Source organism: Somniosus microcephalus, chromosome 4 (assembly GCF_052327205.1).
Source record: "Somniosus microcephalus isolate GS21.2 chromosome 4, FLI_Smic_1.0, whole genome shotgun sequence".
Classification (NCBI taxonomy): Eukaryota; Metazoa; Chordata; class Chondrichthyes; order Squaliformes; family Somniosidae; genus Somniosus; species Somniosus microcephalus.
Window position 1 is genome coordinate 26,121,147 of NC_140990.1, and position 22,825 is coordinate 26,143,971.

Below are 22,825 nucleotides of genomic sequence, written 5' to 3' on the forward strand. Positions count from 1 at the left end.
GGCATTTCACCAGGAAACTCTTGGGACCTATCAGGTACCCCTCTCCAGGATCCTGATCGGACACCAACTAGCTTGGTGCCGGTAGAACCCCGTGCTCAAGGTTGCGACCCTCCCAGTACCGCGCATGAAAGTACTGATCCGCCACAGACCAGCTCTGCACCTCCCTCTGAACAGAGGCAGTCCGACTTTGAACCTATTGGGGCTCGTACTCGAAGCCATGATCTCCCCGACCCTTCACAGGGCAATCCAGGCCACACAGACTCTGACCAATGGCCAACAGCATGTAAGCGGACCAGCGACCCTCTACGACGGGAATCCAAACGGGTGCGACTCTTCCTTGTTCGGCGGCTGCGGACCAAAAGGTAGACCACAGCCTCCTAATCCTGCAGGAGGGAAGAATGTGATAAAAATGCTAACTTCCGGGAAGTTATGTCATCACTTCCTGTGAACTATGAACTGTGAACTATGAACTGTGTACATACCTCACTTCCTGTTGGACTGGTATAAATACTGGTCTGTTCAGTATTGTAAGAGGCTTCTACCAGAGGCATGGTAAAGACCTCTCTTGTATATAGTGTGTTTATAAGTTACTTAAAGCTTACTTTAAAGTTACTTGATGGTAAGTCTCCTTTTTCTTACATCACAGGCTATCTTCACTTTAGTGTTATACACACAGGCTCTCTTCACTTTACTGTTATACACACTCAGGCTCTCTTCTCTTTACTGATATACACATTCAGGCTCTCTTCACTGTACTGTTATACACACTGACGCACTCTTCAATTTAATGTAATGCACACTCAGGCACTCTTCACTTTACTGTTATACACACTCAGGCACTCTTCACTTTACTATTATACACACTCAGGCACTCTTCACTTTACTATTATACACACTCAGACTCTCTTCACTGTACTGTTATAAACACTCAGGCTCTCTTCACTTTACTGTTATACACACTCAGGCACTCTTCACTTTACTATTATACACACTCAGACTCTCTTCACTGTACTGTTATAAACACTCAGGCTCTCTTCACTTTACTGTTATACACACTCAGGCACTCTTCACTTTACTGTTATACACACTCAGGCACTCTTCACTTTACTGTTACACACACTCAGGCACTCTTCACTACTGTTATACACACTCAGGCACTCTTCACTTTACTGTTATACTCACTCAGGCTCACTTCACTTTACTGTTATACACACTCAGGCTCTTTTCACTACTGTTATACACACTCAGGCATGCTTCTCTTTAATGTTATACACACTCAGGCACTCTTCACTACTGTTATACACACTCAGGCACTCTTCACTTTACAGTTATACACACACAGGCTCTCTTCACTTTACTGTTATACACACTCAGGCATGCTTCTCTTTAATGTTATACACACTCAGGCGCTCTTCACATTACTGTTGTACACGTTCAGACTCTCTTCACTTTACTGTTATACACACTCAGGCTCTTTTCACTACTGTTATACACACTCAGGCATGCTTCTCTTTAATGTTATACACACTCAGGCACTCTTCACTTTACAGTTATACACACACAGGCTCTCTTCACTTTACTGTTATACACACTCAGGCATGCTTCTCTTTACTGTTATACACACTCAGGCTCTCCTCACTTTACTGTTACACACACTCAGGCACTCTTCACTTTACTGTTATACACACTCAGGCACTCTTCACTTTAATGTTATACACACTCAGGCTCTCTTCACTGTACTGTTACACACACTCAAGCACTCTTCACTTTACAGTTATACACACACAGGCTCCCTTCATTTACTGTTATAAACATTCAGGCTCTCTTCACTTTAATGTTATACACACTCAGGCTCTCTTCACTTTAATGTTATACACACTCAGGCACTCTTCACTTTACAGTTATACACACACAGGCTCTCTTCCCTTTACTGTTATACACACACCGGCACTCTTCACTTTACTGTTATACACACTCAGGCTCTCTTCACTTTACTGTTATAAACATTCAGGCTCTCTTCACTTTACTGTTATACACACTCAGGCTCTCTTCACTTTACTGTTATACACACTCAGGCTCTTTTCACTGTACCGTTATACACACTCGGGCTCTTTTCACTGTACCGTTATACACACTCGGGCAATCTTCACTTTACTGTCATAAACACACAGGCACTCTTCACTTTACTGTTATACACACTGAGGCACTCTTCACTTTATTGTTATACACACTCAGTCTCTCTTCTCTGTACTATTATACACACTCAGGCATTCTTCACTTTACTGTTATACACACTCAGGCTCTCTTTATTGTACAGTTATATACACACAGGCACTCTTCACTTAACTGTTATACACGCTCAGGCTCTCTTCACTTTACTGTTTTACACACTCAGGCTCTCTTCACTTTACTGTTATACACACTCAGGCTTTCTTTCCTTTACTGTTATACACACTCAGGCACTCTTCACTTTAATGTTATACACACTCAGGCACTCTTCACTTTACAGTTATACACACACAGGCTCTCTTCACTTTACTGTTACACACACTCAGGCACTCTTCACTTTACTGTTATACACACACAGGCACTCTCCACGTTACTGTTATACACACTCAGGCTCTCTTCACTTTGCTGTTATACACACTCAGGCACTCTTCACATTGCTGTTATGCACACACAGGCACTGTTCACTTTACTGTTATACACACTCAGGCACTCTTCACTTTATTGTTGTACACACTCAGGCTCTTTTCACTGTACTGTTATGCACACTCAGGCACTCTTCACTTTACAGTTATACACACACAGTCTCTCTTCACTTTACTGTTACACACACTCAGGCACTCTTCACTTTAAAGTTATACACACTCAGGCACTCTTCATTTTAAAGTTATACACACACAGGCTCCCTTCACTTTACTTTTACACACACTCAGGCACTCTTCACTTTACTGTTATACACATTCAGGCTCTCTTCACTGTACTGTTATACACACTCAAGCACTCTTATCTTTACTGTTATAGACACTCAGGCTCTCTTCACTTTACTGTTATACACACTCAGGCTCTTTTCACTGCACTGTTATACACACTCAGGCAATCTTCACTTTACTGTCATAGACGCACAGGCACTCTTCACTTTAATGTTGTACACACTCAGGCACCCTTCACTTTACTGTAATACGCACGCAGGCACGCTTCACTTTACTGTTATACACACTCAGGCTCACTTCACTTTACTTTTATACACATTCAGGGTCTCTTCACTTTACTGTTATACACACTCAGTCTCTCTTCTCTGTATTGTTATAGACACACAGGCACTCTTCACTTCACTGTTATACATGCTCAGGCTCTCTTGACTTTACTGTTATACACACTCAGGCTCTCTTCAGTTTACTGTTATAAACACTCAGGCTCTCTTTCCTTTACTGTTATACACACTCAGGCACTCTTCACTTTACTGTTATACACACTCAGGCTCTCTTCACCTTACTGTTATGCACACTCTGGCTCTTTTCACTTTACTGTTATATACACTCAGGCACTCTTCACTTTACTGTGATACACACTCAGGCACTCTTCACTTTACTGTTATACACACACAGGCACTCTTCACTTTACTGTTATACACACTCAGGCTCTCTTCACTTTACTGTTATAAACATTCAGGCTCTCTTCACTTTACTGTTATACACACTCAGGCTCTCTTCACTTTACTGTTATACACACTCAGGCTCTTTTCACTGTACTGTTATACACACTCAGGCACTCTTCACTTTACAGTTATACACACACAGGCTCTCTTCACTTTACTGTTACACACACTCAGGCACTCTTCACTTTAATGTTATACACACTCAGGCTCTCTTCACTTTACAGTTATACACACACAGGCTCTCTTCACTTTACTGTTATACACACTCAGGCATGCTTCTCTTTAATGTTATACACACTCAGGCGCTCTTCACTTTACTGTTGTACACGTTCAGACTCTCTTCACTTTACTGTTATACACGCTCAGGCTCTCTTTACTGTATTGTTATACACACTCAGGCTCTCTTCACTTTGCTGTTATACACACTCAGGCACTCTTCACTTTACTGTTATACACACTCAGGCACTCTTCACTTTACTGTTATACACACTCAGGCACTCTTCACTTTAATGTTATACTCACTCAGGCACTCTTCACTTTACTGTTATACACACTCAGGCTCTCTTCACTGTACTGTTATACACACTCAGGCGCTCTTCACTTTACTGTTATACACACTCAGGCTCTCTTCACTTTGCTGTTATACCCACTCAGGCTCTCTTCACTTTACTGTTATACACACACAGGCACTCTTCACTTTACTGTTATACACACTCAGGCTCTCTTCACTTCACTGTTATAATCATTCAGGCTCTCTTCACTTTACTGTTATACACACTCAGGCTCTCTTCACTTTACTGTTATACACACTCAGGCTCTTTTCACTGTACTGTTATACACACTCAGGCACTCTTCACTTTACAGTTATACACACACAGGCTCCCTTCACTTTTCTGTTATACACACTCAGGCTCCCTTCAATGTCCTGTTATGCACACTCAAGCACTCTTCACTTTACTGTTATACACACACCGGCACTCTTCACTTTACTGTTATACACACTCAGGCTCTCTTCACTTTACTGTTATAAACATTCAGGCTCTCTTCACTTTACTGTTATACACACTCAGGCTCTTTTCACTGTACTGTTATACACACTCGGGCAATCTTCACTTTACTGTCATAGACACACAGGCACTCTTCACTTTAATGTTATACACACTCAGGCACTCTTCACTTTACTGTTATACGCACTCAGGCACGCTTCACTTTACTGTTATACACACTCAGGCTCACTTCACTTTACTTTTATACACTCTCAGGCACTCTTCACTTTATTGTTATACACACTCAGTCTCTCTTCTCTGTACTATTATACACACTCAGGCATTCTTCACTTTACTGTTGTACACATTCAGGCTCTCTTCACTTTACTGTTATACACGCTCAGGCTCTCTTGACTTTACTGTTTTACACACTCAGGCTCTCTTCACTTTACTGTTATACACACTCAGGCTTTCTTTCCTTTACTGTTATACACACTCAGGCTCTCTTCACGTTACTGTTATACACACTCAGGCAATCTTCACTTTACTGTTATACACACACAAGCACTCTTCACTTTACTGTTATACACACTCAGGCACTCATCACTTTACTGTTATACACACTCAGGCACTCTTCACTTTGCTGTTATACACGCTCAGGCTCTCTTCACTTTACTGTTATACACACTCAGGCTCTCTTCACTGTACTGTTATAAACACTCAGGCTCTCTTCACTTTACTGTTATACACACTCAGGCTCTCTTCACTTTGCTGTTATACACACTCAGGATCTCTTCACTTTACTGTTATACACACTCAGGCTCTCTTCACTTTGCTGTTATACACACTCAGGCTCTCTTCACTGTACTATTATACACACTCAGGCACTCTTCACTTTAGTGTTATACACAGTCAGGGGCCGAGAAATTGGGTTGTGGGTTCGCCAGGGCTGTAGCACCAGAAAACTTGCGCCAGCGTTAATGCGGCAGCGCCTGACGAAAATTCGGTTGCGCCGGGCCCAGATGGCGGCGGGCGCTAAAGGAGGGTTTAGCGCCTCAAAACGGGCGTTCAATTGGGTTTTCCGGCGGTAATCCCCCGCTGCGGCACCCGATGCGGTGCGGCAGGCTGGGGAACTGCAGGCCTCCTCCTTCTGTTAAGGAGGAGCTGCCTGCAGCCGACAACTGACCGGCGGATTCCCCCGACATCTGAGCCCGGCACTTCGGGGAAATACCGGGCTCGCAGCACACACACATCAGGGCCGCGGGGGGGGTGATGCAGGAGTCCGGGAAGGGAGGTGCGGGCAAGCGGCCGCCGGGAATGCGGCCGGCCGCCGCTCCACCTTTATGCGATGGCGCAAAGGCGTGCAAGAACCCTTTCCACAATCGTTGGTTGCGCCTGCCACGGGCGAGGCGGGCGCAACTGAATTTGGGCTTGGGGCCGGGTTACCACGGCAACCGGGACGCTGCGCACACCGATGACATCATCGGTGCCGGCGCAGTGCTACCGGCTAACGCCGATGGTAAGGCCCAAGTCAATTTCAGAAACGGCTATAATTCCAGCGCAACGCCCTCCAGCTCCGCGAATTGGGCGCTAACCCCACTCAATTTCTCGGCCAGGATCTCTTCACTTTACTGTTATACACACTCAGGCACTCTTCACTTTACTGTTATACACACTCAGGCTCACTTCACTTTACTGTTATACACACTCAGGCACTCTTTAGTTTACTATTTTCCACACTCAGGCACTCTTCACTTTACTGTTACACACACTCAGGCTCTCTTCTCTTAACTGTTATACACACTCAGGCTCTCTTCAATTTACTGTTATACACACTCAGGCTCTCTTCACTTTACTGTTGTACACACTCAGGCTCTTTTCACTGTACTGTTATACACACTGAGGCATTCTTCACTTTACAGTTATACACAATCAGGCTCTCTTCACTGTACTGTTATACACATTCAGTCACGCTTCACTTTACTGTTATACACACTGAGGCTCTCTTCACTTTACTTTTATACACACTCAGGCTCTCTTCACTGTACTTTTATACGCATTCAGTCACTCTTCACTTTACTGTTATACACACTGAGGCTCTCTTCGCTGTACTGTTATACACACTCAGGCTCTCTTCACTGTACTGTTATACACACTCAGGCTCTCTTCACTTTACTGTGATACACACTCAGGCTCTCTTCACTACTGTTATACACACTGAGGCTCTCTTCACTGTACTGTTATACACACTCAGGCATTCTTCACTTTACTGTTATACACACACAGGCACTCTTCACTTTACTGTTATACACACTCAGGCTCTCTTCACTTTACTGTTATAAACATTCAGGCTCTCTTCACTTTACTGTTATACACACTCAGGCTCTCTTCACTTTACTGTTATACACACTCAGGCTCTTTTCACTGTACTGTTATACACACTCAGGCACTCTTCACTTTACAGTTATACACACACAGGCTCTCTTCACTTTACTGTTACACACACTCAGGCACTCTTCACTTTAATGTTATACACACTCAGGCTCTCTTCACTTTACAGTTATACACACACAGGCTCTCTTCACTTTACTGTTATACACACTCAGGCATGCTTCTCTTTAATGTTATACACACTCAGGCGCTCTTCACTTTACTGTTGTACACGTTCAGACTCTCTTCACTTTACTGTTATACACGCTCAGGCTCTCTTTACTGTATTGTTATACACACTCAGGCTCTCTTCACTTTGCTGTTATACACACTCAGGCACTCTTCACTTTACTGTTATACACACTCAGGCACTCTTCACTTTACTGTTATACACACTCAGGCACTCTTCACTTTAATGTTATACTCACTCAGGCACTCTTCACTTTACTGTTATACACACTCAGGCTCTCTTCACTGTACTGTTATACACACTCAGGCGCTCTTCACTTTACTGTTATACACACTCAGGCTCTCTTCACTTTGCTGTTATACCCACTCAGGCTCTCTTCACTTTACTGTTATACACACACAGGCACTCTTCACTTTACTGTTATACACACTCAGGCTCTCTTCACTTCACTGTTATAATCATTCAGGCTCTCTTCACTTTACTGTTATACACACTCAGGCTCTCTTCACTTTACTGTTATACACACTCAGGCTCTTTTCACTGTACTGTTATACACACTCAGGCACTCTTCACTTTACAGTTATACACACACAGGCTCCCTTCACTTTTCTGTTATACACACTCAGGCTCCCTTCAATGTCCTGTTATGCACACTCAAGCACTCTTCACTTTACTGTTATACACACACCGGCACTCTTCACTTTACTGTTATACACACTCAGGCTCTCTTCACTTTACTGTTATAAACATTCAGGCTCTCTTCACTTTACTGTTATACACACTCAGGCTCTTTTCACTGTACTGTTATACACACTCGGGCAATCTTCACTTTACTGTCATAGACACACAGGCACTCTTCACTTTAATGTTATACACACTCAGGCACTCTTCACTTTACTGTTATACGCACTCAGGCACGCTTCACTTTACTGTTATACACACTCAGGCTCACTTCACTTTACTTTTATACACTCTCAGGCACTCTTCACTTTATTGTTATACACACTCAGTCTCTCTTCTCTGTACTATTATACACACTCAGGCATTCTTCACTTTACTGTTGTACACATTCAGGCTCTCTTCACTTTACTGTTATACACGCTCAGGCTCTCTTGACTTTACTGTTTTACACACTCAGGCTCTCTTCACTTTACTGTTATACACACTCAGGCTTTCTTTCCTTTACTGTTATACACACTCAGGCTCTCTTCACGTTACTGTTATACACACTCAGGCAATCTTCACTTTACTGTTATACACACACAAGCACTCTTCACTTTACTGTTATACACACTCAGGCACTCATCACTTTACAGTTATACACACACAGGCACTCTTCACTTTACTGTTACACACTCAGGCACTCTTCACTTTACTGTTATACACACTCAGGCACTCTTCACTTTGCTGTTATACACGCTCAGGCTCTCTTCACTTTACTGTTATACACACTCAGGCTCTCTTCACTGTACTGTTATAAACACTCAGGCTCTCTTCACTTTACTGTTATACACACTCAGGCTCTCTTCACTTTGCTGTTATACACACTCAGGATCTCTTCACTTTACTGTTATACACACTCAGGCTCTCTTCACTTTGCTGTTATACACACTCAGGCTCTCTTCACTGTACTATTATACACACTCAGGCACTCTTCACTTTAGTGTTATACACAGTCAGGGGCCGAGAAATTGGGTTGTGGGTTCGCCAGGGCTGTAGCACCAGAAAACTTGCGCCAGCGTTAATGCGGCAGCGCCTGACGAAAATTCGGTTGCGCCGGGCCCAGATGGCGGCGGGCGCTAAAGGAGGGTTTAGCGCCTCAAAACGGGCGTTCAATTGGGTTTTCCGGCGGTAATCCCCCGCTGCGGCACCCGATGCGGTGCGGCAGGCTGGGGAACTGCAGGCCTCCTCCTTCTGTTAAGGAGGAGCTGCCTGCAGCCGACAACTGACCGGCGGATTCCCCCGACATCTGAGCCCGGCACTTCGGGGAAATACCGGGCTCGCAGCACACACACATCAGGGCCGCGGGGGGGGTGATGCAGGAGTCCGGGAAGGGAGGTGCGGGCAAGCGGCCGCCGGGAATGCGGCCGGCCGCCGCTCCACCTTTATGCGATGGCGCAAAGGCGTGCAAGAACCCTTTCCACAATCGTTGGTTGCGCCTGCCACGGGCGAGGCGGGCGCAACTGAATTTGGGCTTGGGGCCGGGTTACCACGGCAACCGGGACGCTGCGCACACCGATGACATCATCGGTGCCGGCGCAGTGCTACCGGCTAACGCCGATGGTAAGGCCCAAGTCAATTTCAGAAACGGCTATAATTCCAGCGCAACGCCCTCCAGCTCCGCGAATTGGGCGCTAACCCCACTCAATTTCTCGGCCAGGATCTCTTCACTTTACTGTTATACACACTCAGGCACTCTTCACTTTACTGTTATACACACTCAGGCTCACTTCACTTTACTGTTATACACACTCAGGCACTCTTTAGTTTACTATTTTCCACACTCAGGCACTCTTCACTTTACTGTTACACACACTCAGGCTCTCTTCTCTTAACTGTTATACACACTCAGGCTCTCTTCAATTTACTGTTATACACACTCAGGCTCTCTTCACTTTACTGTTGTACACACTCAGGCTCTTTTCACTGTACTGTTATACACACTGAGGCATTCTTCACTTTACAGTTATACACAATCAGGCTCTCTTCACTGTACTGTTATACACATTCAGTCACGCTTCACTTTACTGTTATACACACTGAGGCTCTCTTCACTTTACTTTTATACACACTCAGGCTCTCTTCACTGTACTTTTATACGCATTCAGTCACTCTTCACTTTACTGTTATACACACTGAGGCTCTCTTCGCTGTACTGTTATACACACTCAGGCTCTCTTCACTGTACTGTTATACACACTCAGGCTCTCTTCACTTTACTGTGATACACACTCAGGCTCTCTTCACTACTGTTATACACACTGAGGCTCTCTTCACTGTACTGTTATACACACTCAGGCACTCTTCACTTTACTGTTATACACACTCAGGCTCTCTTCACTTTACTGTGATACACACTCAGGCTCTCTTCACTGTACTGTTATACACACTCAGGCCCTCTTCACGTTACTGTTGTACACACTCAGGCTCTCTTCACTTTACTGTTATACACACTCAGGCACTCTTCACTTTACTGTGATACACACTGAGGCTCTCTTCACTGTACTGTTATACACACTCAGGCACTCTTCACTTTACTGTTATACACACTCAGGCTCTCTTCACTTTACTGTTATACACACTCAGGCACTCTTCACTTTACTGTTATACACACTCAGGCTCGCTTCACTTTACTGTTATACACACACTGCCTCTCTTCACTTTACTGTCATACACACTCAGGCTCTCTTCACTTTACTGTTATACACACTCAGGCTCTCTTCACTTTACTTTTATACACACTCAGGCTCTCTACACTGCACTGCTATACACACTCAGGCTCTCTTCATTTTACTGTGATACACACTCAGGCTCTCTTCACTGTATTGTTAAACACACTCAGGCTCTCTTCTCTTAACTGTTATACACACTCAGGCTCTATTCAATTTACTGTTATACACACACAGGCACTCTTCAGTCTACTGTTAGACACACTCTGTCTCTCTTCACTATATTTTTATACACACTCAGGCTCTCTTCACTTTACTGTTATACACACTCAGGCTCTCTTCACTTTACTGTTGTACACACTCACGCTCTTTTCACTGTACTGTTATACAAACTCAGGCATTCTTCACTTTACTGTTACGCACACACAGGCACTCTTCACTTTACTGTCATACACACTCAGGCTCTCTTCACTTTACTGTTATACACACTCAGTCACTCTTCACTTCACTGTTATTCACACTCAGGCACTCTCAATTTTACTGTTATAGACACTCAGGCACTCTTCACTTTACTGTTATGCACACACAGGCACTCTTCACTTTACTGTTATAAACACTCAGGCAATCTTCACTTTACTGTTATACACACTCAGGCACTCTTATCTTTACTGTTATTCACACTCAGGCATTCTTCACTTTACTCTTGTACACACTCAGGTTCTCTTCAATTTACTGTTATACACACTCAGGCACTCTTCACTTTACTGTTATACACACTCAGGCTCTCTTCACTTTACTGTTATACACATTCAGGCTCTCGTCTCTTTACTCATATACGCACTCAGCCTCTCTTCACTGTACTGTTATACATACTCAGGCGCACTTCACTGTATTGTTATACACACTCAGGTAGTCTTCACTTTACTGTTCTGCACACACAGGCACTCTTCACTTTACTGTTATACACACTCAGGCTCTACTCACTCTACTTTTATACACACTCAGGCTCTCTTCACTGTACAGTTATACACACTCAGGCACTCTTCACTTTACTGTAATACACACACAGGCACTCTACACTTTACTGTTGTACACACTCAGGCTCTCTTCACTTTACTGTTATACACACTCAGGCTCTCTTCACTGTACTGTTATACACACTCAGGCACTCTTCACTTTACTGTTGTACACACACAGGCTCTCTTCACTTTACTGTTATACACACTCAGGCACTCTTCACTGTACTGTTATACACACTCAGGCACTCATCACTTTAGTGTTATACACAATCAGGCTCTCTTCACTTTACTGTTATACAGCCTCAGGCACTCTTCACTTTATTGTTAAACACTCAGGCACTCTTCACTATACTGCTTTACACACTCAGGCACTCTTCACTTTACTGCTATACACCCTCAGGCACTCTTCACTGTACTGTTATACACACAGAGGCACTCTTCACTTTACTGTTATACACACTCAGGCTCTCATCACTGTACTATTATACACACATAGGCAATCTTCACTTTACTGTTATACACACTCAGGCTCTCTTCACTTTACTGTTATACACATTCAGGCTCTCTTCTCTTAACTGTTATACACACTCAGGCACCCTTCACTCTACTGCTATACACACTCAGGCACTCTTCACTTTACTGTTATACACCCTCAGGCACTCTTCACTTTACTGCTTTCCACCCTCAGGCACTCTTCACTTTATTGTTATACACACTCAGGCTCTCTTCACTTTGCTGTTATACACACTCAGGCTCTCATCACTGTACTATTATACACACACAGGCACTCTTCACTTTACTGTTGTACACACACAGGCTCTCTTCACTTTACTGTTATACACACTCAGGCACACTTCACTTTATTGTTAAACACTCAGGCACTCTTCACTATACTGCTTTACACACTCAGGCACACTTCACTTTACTGTTATACAAACTCAGGCAATCTTCACTTCATTGTTATAAACACTCAGGCACTCTTCACTTTACTGTTATACACACTCAGGCACTCTTCACTGTACTGTTATACACACAGAGGCACTCTTCACTTTACTGTTATACACACTCAGGCTCTCATCACTGTACTATTATACACACATAGGCAATCTTCACTTTACTGTTGTACACACAAAGGCACTCTTCACTTTACTGTTATACACAATCAGGCTCTCTTCACTTTACTGTTATACACACTCAGGCTCTATTCACTCTACTTTTATACACACTCAGGCTCTCTTCACTGTACTATTATACACACTCAGGCACTCTTATCTTTACTGTTATTCACACTTAGGCATTCTTCACTTTACTCTTATACACACTCAGGTTCTCTTCACTTTACTGTTATACACACTCAGGCACACTTCACTTTACTGTTATACACACTCAGGCTCTCTTCACTTTACTGTTATACACATTCAGGCTCTCGTCTCTTTACTCATATACACACTCAGCCTCTCTTCACTGTACTGTTATACACACTCAGGCACTCTTCACTTTAATGTGATACTCACTAAGGCTCCCTTCACTTTAATGTTATACACACTCAGGTAGTCTTCACTTTACTATTCTACACACACAGGCACTCTTCACTTTATTGTTAGACACACTCAGGCTCTACTCACTCTACTTTTATACACACTCAGGCTCTCTTCACTGTACAGTTATACACAATCAGGCACTATTCACTTTACTGTTATACACACTCAGGCTCTCTTCGCTATAATGTTATACACAATCAGGCACACTTCACTTTACTGTTATACACACACAGGCACTCTTCACTTTACTGTTATACACACTCAGGCTCTCTTCAGTTTACTGTTATACACACACAGGCTCTCTTCGCTATAATGTTATACACAATCAGGCACACTTCACTTTACTGTTATACACACACAGGCACTCTTCACTTTACTGTTATACACACTCAGGCTCTCTTCACATTACTGTTATACACACTCAGGCACTCTTCACTTTACTGTTATACACACTCAGGCACTCTTCACTACTGTTACACACACTCAGGCACTCTTCACTTTACTGTTATACACACTCAGGCAATCTTCACTTTTATGTTATATACACACAGGCTCTCTTCACTTTACTGTTATACACACTCAGGCTCTCATCACTATACTATTATACACACACAGGCACTCTACACTTTACTGTTGTACACACTCAGGCTCTCTTCACTTTCCTGTTGTATACACTCAGGCTCTCTTCACTGTAATGTTATACACTCTCAGGCACTCTTCACTTTACTATTATACACACACAAGCACTCTTCACTTTACTGTTATACACACTCAGGCTCTCTTCACTTTAGTGTTATACACACACAAGCTCTCTTCACTTTACTGTTATACACGCTGAGGCTCTCTTCACTTTACTGTTATATACACTCAGGCTCTCGTCACTTTACTGTTATACACACTCAGGCACTCTTCACATTACTGTTATACACACTCAGGCTCTCTTCTCTTAACTGTTATACACACTCAGGCTCTCTTCACTTTACAGTTACACACACTCAGGCTCTCTTCACTTTACAGTTAGACACACTCAGGCTCTCTTCGCTTTACTGATATACACACTCAGGCTCTCTTCACAGTACTGTTATACACACTCAGTCACTCTTCACTTTACTGTTATACACACTCAGGCACTCTTCACTACTGTTATGCACACTCAGGCTCTCTTCACTTTACAGTTAGACACACTCAGGCTCTCTTCGCTTTACTGATATACACAATCAGGCTCTCTTCACTTTACTGTTATACACACTCAGGCTCTTTTCACTTTACTGTTATACACATTCAGACTCTATTCGCTCTTCTTTTATACACACTCAGGCTCTCTTCAATTTAATGTTATACACACTCAAGCTCTCTTCACTGTACAGTTATACACACTCAGGCACTCTTCACTTTACGGTTATACACATTCAGGCTCTACTCACTCTACTTTTATACACACTCAGGCTCTCTTGGCTGTACTGTTATACACATTCATGCGCTCTTCACTTTACTGTTATAGACACTCAGGCAGTCTTCACTTTACTGTTATACACACTCAGGCACTCTTTACTATACTGTTATACACACTAAGGCACTCTTCACTTTACTGTTTTACACGCTCAGGCACTCTTTACTTTACTGTTGTAAACACTGAAGCACTCTTCACTTTACTGTTATACACACTCAGGCATTCTTCACTTTACTGTTATGCACACACAGGCTCTCTTCACTTTACTGTTATACACACTCAGGCACATTTCACTTTACTGTTATACACACTCAGGCTCTCTTCACTGTACTGTTATACACACACAGGCACTCTTCACTGTTCAGTTATACACACTCAGGCACTCTTCACATTACTGTTATATACACACAGGCACTCTTCACTTTACTGTTATAGAAACTCAGGCACTCGTTACTTTACTGTTATACACACTCAGGCATTCTTCACTTTACTGTTATACACACTCAGTCTCTCTTCACTTAACTGTTATACACACTCAGGCACTCTTCACTTTACTGTTATACACACTCAGGCTCTATTCACTCTACTTTTGTACACACTCAGGCTCTCTTCACTGTACTATTATACACGCTCAGGCACTCTTCACTTTACTGTTATACACTCTCAGGCAATCTTCACTTTACTGTTATACACACTCAGGCATTCTTCACTTTACTGTTATAGACACTCAGGCTCTCTTCACTTTACTGTTATACACACTCAGGCTCTCTTCTCTTTACTGATATACACACTCAGGCACTCTTCACTTTACTGTTATACACACTCAGGCACTCTTCACTTTACTGTAATACACACTCAGGCTCTCTTCACTATTATGTTATACACAATCAGGCACACTTCACTTTACTGTTATACACACTCAGGCTCTCTTCTCTTTACTGTTATACACACTCAGTCTCTCTTCACTTTCCTGTTATATACACTCAGGCTCTCTTTACTTTACTGTTATACACACTCAGTCTCTCTTCACTTTCCTGTTATATACACTCAGGCACTCTTCACTTTACTTTTATACACACACAGGCACTCTGCACTTTAATGTTATACACACTCAGGCACTCTCAACTTTACTGTTATTGAAAATCAGGCACTCTTCACTTTACTGTTATACACACTCAGGCACTCTTTACTTTACTGTTATACACACTCAGGCACTCTTCCATTTACTGCTATACACCCTCATGCTCTCTTCACTTTATTGTTATACACACTCAGGAATTCTTCACTTTACTGTTATACACACTCAGGCTCTCTTCACTTTACTGTTATACACACTCAGGCACTCTTCATTTTAATGTTATACACATTCAGGCTCTCTTCTCTTTACTGATATACACACTCAGTCTCACTTCACTGTACTCTTATACACACTCAGGCACTCTTCACTTTAATGTAATACACACTCAGGCTCTCTTCACTTTAATGTTATACACACTCAGGCGCACTTCACTGTATTGTTATACACACTCAGGCAGTTTTCACTTTACTGTTATACACACTCAGGCTCACTTCAGATTATTGTAATACACACTCAGGCTCTCTTCACTGTACTGTTATACACACTCTGGCTCTCTTCACTTTACTGTTATGCACACTCAGGCTCTCTTCACTTTTCATGTTATCGACACCCAGGCACTCTTCACTTTACTGTTATATACACACACAGGTACTCTTCACTTTACTGTTATACACACTCAGGCTCTCTTCACTTTACTGTTATACACAATCAGGCTCTCTTCACTTTGCTGTTTTACACACTCAGGCGCTCTTCACATTAGTGTTATACACACTCAGGCACTCTTCACTTTACTGTTATACACACTCAGGCACTCTTCACTGTACTGTTATACACACTCAGGCAATCTTCACTGTACTGTCATACACACTCAGGCTCTGTTCACTGCACTATTATACACACTCAGGCACTCTTCACTTCGTTGTTATACACACTCAGGCATTCTTCACTTTAGTGATTTACACACTCAGGCACTCTTCACTTTACTGTTATAAACACTGTGGTAAACCACTGTTATACCTGCCTGTGTGGGTGTTTGTATTCCACTGTTTACGTGTCTGTAAATGCCTCGGCTCATTCCTCCCATGAGTCCAGGTATGAAGGTGACTGCTCCACAGTCCCTCTGTATTCTGGACTGGTAGACCACTCGAGGCACACCTTCATTCTCTTGTTAATAAAAGCCTGTTAGATACTCGCTTAACCTCAGTCTTTTGAGTAATTGATAGCGCATCACACACTCAGGCTCTCTTCACTTTACTGTTATACCCACTCAGGCTCTCTTCACTTTACTGTTGTACAGACTCTGGCACTCTTCACTTTATTGTTTTTCACACTCAGGCATTCTTCACTTAACTGTATTACACACTCAGGCACGCTTCACTTTATTGTTATACACATTCAGGCACTCTTCATATTAGTGTTTTACACACTCAGGCTCACTTCACTTTACTGTTATACACACTCAGGCATTCTTCACTTTACTGTTATGCACACTCAGGCTCTCTTCACTTTAGTGTTATACACACTCAAGCACTCTTCACTTTACTGTTCTACACACTCAGGCACTCTTCACTTTACTGTTATACACACTCAGGCTCTCTTCTCTTAACTGTTATATACACTCAGGCACTCTTCACTTTACTGTTGTACACACAGGCACGCTTCAGTTTACTGTTATACACACTCAGGCTCTCTTCATTGTACTGTTATACACACTCAGGCACTCTTCACTTTACCGTTATACACACTTAGGCTCTCTTCACTTTACTGTTATACACCCTCAGGCACTTTTCACTTTATTGTTATACACACTCAGACATTCTTCACTTTACCTGTTTACACACTCAGGCACTCTTCACTTTACTGTTGTACACACTCAGGCACGCTTCACTTTACTGTTATACACACTCAGGCTCTCTTCACTGTACTCTTATACACACTCAGGCACTTTTCACTGTACTGTTATACACACTCAGGCTCTCTTCACTTTACTGTTATACACACTCAGGCTTTCTTCACGTTGCTGTTATACACACTCAGGCTCTCTTTCCTTTACTGTTATACACACTCAGGCTCACTTCACAGCACTGTTATACTCACTCAGGCACTCTTCACTTTACTGTTATACACACACAGGCACACTTCACTTTAATGTTATACACACTCAGGCACTCTCCTCTTTACTGTTATAGACACCCAGGCACTCTTCACTTTACTATTATACACACACAGGCACTCTTCACTTTAATATTATGCACACTCAGGCTCTCTTCACTTTACTGTTGTAAACACTCAGGCACTCTTCACTTTACTGTTATACACACTCAGGCTCTCTTCACTTTACTGTTATACACACTCAGGCTCTATTCACTCTATTTTTATACCCACTCAGGCTCTCTTCACTGTACAGTTGTACACACTCAGGCACTCTTCACTTTACTGCTATAGACACTCAGGCTGTCTTCACTTTACTGTTATAAACACACAGGCACTCTTCACTTTACTGTTATACACACTCAGGCTCACTTCACTTTACTGTTATACACAGTCAGGCTCTCTTCACTTTGCTGTTTTACACACTCAGGCACTCTTATCATTGCTTTTATACACACTCAGGCATTCTTCACTTTACTGTTATACATACTCAGGCTGTCTTCACTTTTCTGTTATAAACACTCAGGCGCTCTTCACTTTAATGTTATACACACTCAGGCACTCTTCACTGTACTGTTATACACACTCAGGCTTTCTTCACTGTACTATTATACACACTCAGGCACTCTACACTTTACTCTTTGACACACTCAGGCTCTCTTCTCTTTACTGTTATACACACTCAGGCTCTCTTCGCTGTAATGTTATACGCACTCAGGCATTCTTCACTTTACTGTTATACACATTCAGGCACTCTTCACTTTACTGTTATACACGCTCAGGTCCTCTTCACTTTACTGTTATACACACTCAGGCACTCTTCACATTAATGTTATACACTCTCAGGCTCTCTTCACTTTACTGATATACACACTCAGGCTCTCTTCACTTTACTGTTATACACACTCAGGCACTCTTCACTTTACTGTTATACACACTCAGGCTCTATTCTCTTAACTGTTATACACACTTATTCACTCATCACTTTACTGTTATACACACTCAAGCTCTCTTCTCTTTAGTGATATACACACTCAGCTCTCTTCATTTTACTGTTATACACACTCAGGCTCTCTTCATTTTACTGTTATACACACTCAGGCTCTCTTCACTTTACTGTTATACTCACTCAGGCTCTATTCACTCTAACGTTATACACACTCAGGCTCTCTTCACTGTACAGTTATACACACTCAGGCTCTCTTCACTTTACTGTTATACTCACTCAGGCTCTATTCACTAACTTTATAGACACTCAGGCTCTCTTCATTTTACTGTTATAGACACTCAGGCTCTCTTCACTTTACAGTTATACACATTCAGGCACTCTATACTTTACTGTTATACACTCTTAGGCACTCTTCACTTTACTGTTATACACCCTCAGGCACTCTTCACGTTATTGTTATACACACTCAGGCATTCTTCACTTTAGTGATTTACACACTCAGGCACTCTTCACTTTACTGTTATAAACACTCATCACTCTTCACTTTACTGTTATACACTGTGGTAAACCACTGTTATACCTGCCTGTGTGGGTGTTTGTATTCCACTGTGTACATGTCTGTACATGCCTCGGCTCATTCCTCCCACGAGTCCAGGTATGAAGGCGACTGGTCCACAGTCCCTCTGTATTCTGGACTGGTAGACCACTCGAGGCACACCTTCATTCTCTTGTTAATAAAAGCCTGTTAGATACTCGCTTAACCTCAGTCATTTGAGTAATTGATAGCGCATCACACACTCAGTCTCTCTTCACTTTACTGTTATACACACTCAGGCACTCTTCACTTTACAGTTATACACACTCAGGCATTCTTCACTGTACTGTTATACACACTCAGGCAACCTTCACTTCACTGTTATAAACACTCAGGCACTCTTCACTTTTCTGTTTCCACACTCAGGCTCTCTTCACTTAATGTTATACACATTCAGGCTCTCTTCACTGTACTGATATACACACTGAGGCACTCTTCACTTTAATGTTATACACACTCAGGCTCTCATCACTGTACTATTATATACACTCAGGCACTCTACACTTTACTGTTATACACACTCAGGTTCTCTTCACTTTACTGTTATACACACTCAGGCACTCTTCACTTTACTGTTATACACACTCAGGCTCACTTCAGTGTTATACACACTCAGGCACTCTTCACTTTACTGTTATACACACTCAGTCTCTCTTCACTTTTCTGTTATACACACTCCGGCACTCTTCACTTTACTGTTATACACACACAGGCTCTCTTCACTTTACTGTTATACAAACTCAGGCTCTCTTCAATGTACTGTTATACACACTCAATCTCTCTTCACTTTAAAGTTATACACACTCAGGCTCTCCTCTCTTTACTGATATACACACTCAGGCTCTCTTCACTTTATTGTTATACACACTCAGACTCTCTTCACTTTAATGTTATACACACTCAGGCTCTATACACTCTATCTTTAGACACACTCAGGCTCTCTTCACTGTACAGTTATACACGCTCAGGCTCACTGCACTGTACTGTTATATACGCCCAGGCTCTCATCACTTTTCTGTTATACACACTCAGGCACTCTTCACTTTACTGTTATACACATGCATTCACTCTTCACTATACTGTTATACACACTCAGGCACTCTTCACATCACTGTTATAGACACTCAGGCACTCTTCACTTTACTGTTATACACACTCAGGCACTCTTCACTGTACTGTTATACACACTCAGGCACTCTTCACTTTACTGTTATACACACTCAGGCACTCTTCACTTTACTGTTTTACACGCTCAGGCACTCTTCACTTTACTGTTATTAACACTCAGGCTCTCTTCAATTTACTGTAATACACACTCAAGCTCTCTTCGCTTCAAAGTTATACACACTCATGCTCTCTTCTCTTTACTGTTATAAACACTCAGGCTCTCTTCACTGTACTGTTATACACACTCAGGCACCCTTCACTTTACTGTTATCCACACTTAGGCTCTATTCACTTTACTGTTATACACCCTCAGGCGTTCTTCACTTTACTTGTTTACACACTCAGGCACTCTTCACTTTTCTGTTGTACACACTCAGGCATTCTTCACTTTACTGTTATAAACACTCAGGCACTCTTCACTTTACTGTTATACACACTCAGGCACTCTTCACTTTACTTTTATACACACACAGGCACCCTTCACATTACTGTTATACACACTCAAGCTCTCTTCTCTTTAAAGTTTTCCACAGTCAGGCTCTCTTCACTTTACTGTTATGCACACTCAGGCTCTCTTCACTTTACTGTTATAAACACTCAGGCTCTCTTCACTTTACTGTTATACACACTCAGGCTCTATTCACTCTACTTTTATACACACTCAGGCTCTCTTCACTGTACAGTTATACACACTCAGGCACTCTTCACTTTACTGTTATACACACTCAGGCACTCTTCACTTCACTGTTATAAACACTGTGGTAAACCACTGTTATACCTGCCTGTGTGGGTGTTTGTATTCCACTGTGAACATGTCTGTACATGCCTCGGATCATTCCTCCCACGAGTCCAGGGAAAAAGGTGACTGCTCCACAGTCCCTCTGTATTCTGGACTGGTCGACCACTCGAGGCACACCTTCATGCTCTTGTTAATATAAGCCTGTTAGTTTCTCGCTTAACCTCAGTCTTTTGAGTAATTGATAGCGCATCACACACTCAGTCTCTCTTCACTTTGCTGTTAAACACACTCAGGCACTCTTCACTTAACTGTTATACACACTCAGGCACTCTTCACTGTACTGCTGTACACATTCAGGCACTCTTCACATTACTGTTATACACACTCAGGCAATCTTCACTTCACTGTTATACACACTCAGGCTTTCTTCACTTAACTGTTATACACACTCAGGCTCTCTTCACTTTACTGTTATAAACACTCAGGCTCTCTTTACTTTACTGTTTTACACACTCAGGCTCACTTCACTTGACTGTTATACACACTCAGGCACTCTTCGCTTTACTGTTATACACACACAGGCACTCTTCACTTTAATGTTATACACACTCAGGCACTGTTCACTTTACTGTTATACACACTCAGGAACTCTTCACTTTACTGTTATACACACTCAGGCTCTCTTCAATTTACTGTAATACACACTCAAGCTCTCTTCACTTCAAAGTTATACACACTCATGCTCTCTTCTCTTTACTGTTATAAACACTCAGGCTCTCTTCACTGTACTGTTATACACACTCAGGCACCCTTCACTTTACTGTTATCCACACTTAGGCTCTATTCACTTTACTGTTATACACCCTCAGGCGTTCTTCACTTTACTTGTTTACACACTCAGGCAGTCTTCACATCACTGTTATAGACACTCAGGCACTCTTCACTTTACTGTTATACACACTCAGGCACTCTTCACTTTACTGTTATACACACTCAGGCACTGTTCACTTTACTGTTATACACACTCAGGCTCTCATCACGATACTATTATACACACACAGGCACTCTGCACTTTACTGTTGTACACACTCAGGCTCTCTTCACTTTACTGTTATGCACACTCAGGTTCTCTTCACTTTACAGTTAAACACACTCAGTCTCACTTCTCTTTATTGATATACACACTCAGGCTCTCTTCACTGTACTGTTATAGACACTCAGTCACTCTTCACTTTACTGTTATACACACTCTGGTACTCTTCACTTTACTGTTATACACACTCAGGCTCTCTTCACATTACTGTTATACACATTCAGGCTCTCTTCTCTTAACTGTTATACACACTCAGGCACCCTTCACTTTACTGTTATACACCCTCAGGCACTCTTCACTTTACTGCTTTCCACCCTCAGGCACTCTTCACTGTACTGTTATACACACTCAGCCTCTCTTCACTTTGCTGTTATACACACTCAGGCA

At 42.4% G+C, this 22,825-nt stretch overlaps 1 pseudogene; it reads right to left on the bottom strand.

The window, feature by feature from the left end:
- Positions 1-22,825, bottom strand: part of LOC147118437 (uncharacterized) — a 725,353-nt pseudogene that overhangs the window by 255,014 nt on the left and 447,514 nt on the right.